Raw genomic sequence first — 5964 nt, 5'->3', positions numbered from 1 at the left:
ATGTGACTAATCATATTCACTCTGTATCCAATCTTATATCTAACTCACAAAATCATTTGCTATTTCAAATTTTCGTCGTTGTTACTTCATTCTTTTCATCAATAACATGTGATCATCAGCATTATCATAACCAACATTGTGAAAATTCCGTAGTGTCTTTAATATACTGATATTTACTAATTCGAAATGGTCTGTTAATTATAACATGTAAGCTTGTTACTCACGGCTTTATCACGGTTTATCTTTCTGAAAATATGTTTTGATGAACAAGCTTCAGCTAATTCTTGCTTGTAACTTAGTCTATAATTTGCTTTAATTAATATATTCACAAACTTTAAACCGCTAATATGAGTGATCTCTCTTCGTTTTGTACATTCAAATATCACTGCTCAATACAAAATCGAAGCTAAACAACTACAGATGTATGGGTTTCTTTGATATCATTTCGTCTCCTTACTAAACAGAGGCGAATCACATCAAAACGTATCTAGACACCGTTATATGCCTATATTTTGTATTGAACGCTTAAACTTTAAAATCTTAAAGCAAAGCTAATATACTATAACATTTTATTTCAATATATGGAGACGTAGATCAATGCGATTTATAGAAAGCGTTACGCTCAGTGATTAGTTGAAGTTTGACTTCCCGTAATTGATGGCATAAAAATGCAAGTGCATATATGACGCACCCATTTTCAGTAAATATCCAAGAAAACACGATTTTAGAACATGAAGATTATTGGAAGCATAGCTTCTCATATGGTACGCTTGCTGATTATTAAGGAACATTAACTTATAAGCCATCAATATAGTATAAGAAGGGTAGTCAAAAAGTATCCGACCTTTGGCCAAAAACAAGTAATATAAAAAAAACTCACTATTTTCATGTTGTCTCATTCAAAGTATTCACCTTGAGAGTCTACACACTTCTGCCTCCATTCCTTTTATTCCTGCCACTGCTGAAAACATTTCTGGAACTCACTTTTTGGGATGCTGTAGTGTTGTGCCGTTGAAGTGTGTTTAATGTTCTCTGTTGACTCCAATCTTCTCTCTTTGGGTGTCTTTTTTTTTTTTAGCATTGCAAATAGCCAAAAAGCATACGATGCCAAATCTGAGAAGTACGAAGACTGACGAACAATTGGTGCGTTTTGTTTGACAAGGAATGCTTGGACGACGCGGGCGGAATGGATTGACTGAACTGACTAATTCCAACTTCGGCAACAATCACCTCAATAGTCACATTTCGAACATTTGCAACCATTTCTTCGTCTCTACTAGTCAATGGTCTGCCGCCAACATGTCTCACTGTCCACTGAAGTGCGGACATCTTTGAAGAGGTTGTGCCTCTCCTTTATTTCTTTTTCCATTAGCATCATCTATAAAGGCCTTCTGAATTTTCACGGTAGTCTGGGCTAGCATATCACCTAATCTTTGGCAGAATTTGATACGCTCAATGCGCTCGGTAATCTTGACTGGAAAAGAAAGACCGCACAACATACTCTTCACATCTGCACCCAACGCGTCAGTGCGGGCGGATGGCGTGACCTACAGAGACGAAACATTTTGCGCATGCTCAGAAATGAGGCGTCTACCAAATACTCATGGGGACTTTGTTAAAGCATAATTATTTTGTGCAAAAAGAATCAAGATCGGATACGTTTTTGACAACACCTCATACGTACGCATGCATATGTACATACTCATTTACTCTTTTTACTTGTTTCAGTCATTTGACTGTGGCCATGCTGGAGCACCGCCTTTAGTCGAGCAAATCGACCCCGGGACTTATTATTTGTAAGCCTAGTACTTATTCAATCAGTCTCTTTCTGCCAAACCGCTAAGTGACGGGGGACATAAACTCACCAGCTAGGGGGAGAAACACAGACACACAAACATACACACACACACACACAGACACAAACACACATACACACACACACACACATACATATATATATATATATAGATAGATAGATAGATAGATAGATAGATAGATAGATAGATAGATAGATAGATACAACGGGCTTCTTTCAGTTTCCGTCTACCAAATCCACTCACAATGCTTTGGTCGGCCCGAGGCTATAGTAGAAGACACTTGCCCAAGATGCCACGCAGTGGGACTAAATTCGGAACCATGTGGTTGGTAGGCAAGCTATTTGCCACACACCCATACCTGCGCCTATATATATATATATATATATATATATATATATATATATATATATATATATATATATATGACAAATGGTAAGAATTTGTTAAATCCGAAACCTGGTTCCTGTTTAATAATGATTTTTTTAGGTGATTTTAAATGTCTTGCCCGCTCACGGTTTTGGTATGCTGCTATATTTCATGTTGAGAACTTTTTTAGGTCTTAATAGACACAAAATGTGATCTATTTCTAGCGCATTAATTGTCCATGATAGTGGTCGACGTTATTTTTCAAATATATATATATACATATAGGAGCACTCCGTCGGTTATAACAACGAGGGTCCCAGCTGATACGCTCAACGGAAGAGCTTGCTCGCGAAATTAACGTGCAACTCGCTTAGCACTCCAGAGACGCGTGTACCCAAAACGTAGTTCTCAGGGAGATTCAGCATGACACAGGGTATGACAAAGCTGGCCCTTCGTTATTCAGGTATTGCTCATTTTTGCGAGCTGAGTAGACTGGAGCAATGTGAAATAAAATCTCTTGCTGAAGGACACAACGCGCCGGCGGAAATTGGACGCACTACCTTAAAATCGTGAGCAGAATGTCCTAGCCACTAATCCATGCACCTTCATATATTTATACATATATAAAGGTTTAGATTTAGATTCAAAAATTGAATATGATACTTATGTATAGGCACCAGAATATAGTATGGTATGGTATTATATAAAAACCATTCCAAAAACTAGGTGATCAAAAAATCAAAATAAGCAACCCTCTTCAAAATCCTTGTTGCTTATTTTGATTTATATATCTATATATATATATATATATATATATATATATATATATATATATATATATATATATATATATATATATATATATATATATATATATATATATATATATATATACATATACGGGGTGAGATGGGGAAGTTCTCACCATTGTTTATATTTTATTTCGCGTATGCGCATTGTTTGTTTTTTATTTTATTGACTACACACTATATTTGTGTCAACTCGGCGCCGTCCGTGAGGAAAACAGAATCATGATGCAATTCATTCTGCCAGACAATTGGAAATGACATGCTGTACTGCTTGGCATTCGCACTGGAAACTCTAAAACGAACGTTTAAGAATGTTTTGCTGTCAATTTGAGGACAGTGCAATCTGAGAACGTGTACCGAGTGTGATAAAATCAAACATCCTTTCAACACCATGGTGTTTGAAGTGATCACTGGTGAGGTGACGTTATGCCTCCCGTTCATCATCTCACATGGCCTCACACTCAATACGGAGGCGTACATCACGTGCCTAGAGGAAATAATGCTGCTTTGGGTCAAGAGGCTGGCTGATGGAAGACTATATCTCTGGCAACAAGGCTCTGCACTATGCCACATAAGCAAGAGAATCCAGTCATGGCTGTAAGACAATTTCTGTGACCACATTACACCGAATATCTGGACACCTAACTCCCCTGACTGCATCTCATTTGATTATTATATGGGGGGTGCAGGTGCACGAAAAGCCAAAAAAAATAATTCTAATACCAAAGATAAACTGAAGGCAAAGATTCACCGACTTAAACAACGGGACCGTTCAGAAGATTTGCAGGAGATTCCGAAGCAGTTTGGAAGCCGTGGTTGAATCCAATGGTGATTTTTTAAATAAATTTACTCTTTAGTATTTCATGATATTTTTTATGTAATTTTTGTAAATACAACTTTAAGATGGTGTCTCATACACACACGCAAACACACACACACAAACACACACACAAACATACACACACACACAAACACCCAAACATACACGCACACACACACACACACACACACATACACACACTCACACACAAACTTATATACTTCATTCACTCCAACGCCACCGTGAGCAATACAGCATTTGCACGATATGCAGAATATACCACCAGCATTGCCCAAACGATCTCCACGTTAGCATCAAAATTCATCCAAGGCTAGGACCACGGGCTATAAGTCTCCTACACAATTCAGGATCACATCACATACATACACTGCAACACAATTTCTTTTCCTCAACAGGCCCTGCCCTATTTTACATTGTTCCGAATAAGATCAGGGAAGAAGAGGATCCTATTACCTATAAACGGAATCTGGACAAATTTCGACAAGCAATACAAGATAAGATACCTATACTCGGATACAACTCGCTCGATAAGAACGCTCGACTCGAATGGACGATGACACCACAAAGCTTGAATTAAAAGGGTTTAAATAATCCTATCAATTGGTGCTATTAAGTTAGACATGCTTTGGTCCAATGTTTGGTCGAAACATATCTAAATTTATCTAAGTATATATATATATATATATATATATATATATATATATATATATATATATATATATCAATCAAGGGTAGGCCAGAAAGAACACGACAAAAATCGATATATGGAAAATAGACGATAACATAACAAACGGGAAACTAGACAAAAACAAGATACACGGACCATTCGCAGAGGATTTCCTCACCATCCGGAAATTTCTAGTGATTTGTCATGTATTTATCCATAAGACCGCTCGAATCCGACAAATGCCAGTGCGTTAAACTAAAAGCATTCAGCTTCAGGGAAAAACAAACGAATGTATACAAGCACAAAAACAAGAATGAAAAACAGAACAAGAATGCTAGAATGATACATATACAACTAAGGACCGCCTTTCGGTTAAACAACAAGACGAACATAATTGCACATTTACAAATAAATATACACACAGATTGCTATTTGAGCTGTTTTTAAATTGATGAATCATTTATCTACTCATCTCCATGAGACAATAAGACAAACTAATGATTAGCTAAGCAGGTTTTATGTGTTACAAGCAATGTAACACACATTGTTTTAGTTATGAAATATTTGTAGCGTCTGTTCTTTACATTCACATATTTTTATCTGCTGCTTTACCAGATTTGGTTGTTAATCCTTGAAAAGTATGGTGACTGTCGGTTTATCGATATTTCTCTTGATTTTGGTGTCGACGAAGTGCAATACTTACGATGGTTTAATAAACTTCCTAAACCAGGCTATTTGGATCGTAGTAAATACTTACTGAGTATTAATGCTCTCACACACACACACACACACACACACACACACATATATATATATTATTTTACATGTTTCAGTCCTTTGACTTCGGCCATGATGGAACACCACCTTTTAGTCTAACAAACATCGACCCCAGGGCTTATTCTTTGTAAGCCTAGTAGTTATTCTAACGGTCACTTTTGCCGAACCGCTACCTTACGAGGACGTAAACATGCCAGCATCGGTTGTCAAGCGATGTCTGTGGGGAGGGGGGTAAAACACAAGCAAACAAACATACACACACATACACACACATATATATATATATATATATATATACATATTTACGACGGGCTTCTTTCAGTTTCTTCTACCAAATCCACTCACAAGGCTTTGGTCGGCCGATGATATAGTACAAGACACTTTCCCAAAGTGCCACGCAGTGGGACTGAACCCGGAACCATGTGGTTGGTAATCAAGTTACTTACCACACAGACACACCTATACATACATTATACTTAGTTCGTATACTTCTATCTAGAACAGGGACATTCTAACGGACTAGTTTGCTAGTTACATGGTTAGTGATTGTACGTCACTCGATTTTCTATATATTGCAAACAAGGTCACACAATGCCATACCTAGCAAACAGCTGCACACCACTGAAGTGATTCCAAAAGACCAAAATCACTTCCTCTGGTAGTCTCTCAGCTAGGGTGGCAATGAAT

The sequence above is a fragment of the Octopus bimaculoides genome, chromosome 7 (genome assembly GCF_046866305.1).
Source record: "Octopus bimaculoides isolate indiv1 chromosome 7, ASM4686630v1, whole genome shotgun sequence".
Classification (NCBI taxonomy): domain Eukaryota; kingdom Metazoa; phylum Mollusca; class Cephalopoda; order Octopoda; family Octopodidae; genus Octopus; species Octopus bimaculoides.
This window is presented reverse-complemented; position numbering follows the sequence as displayed.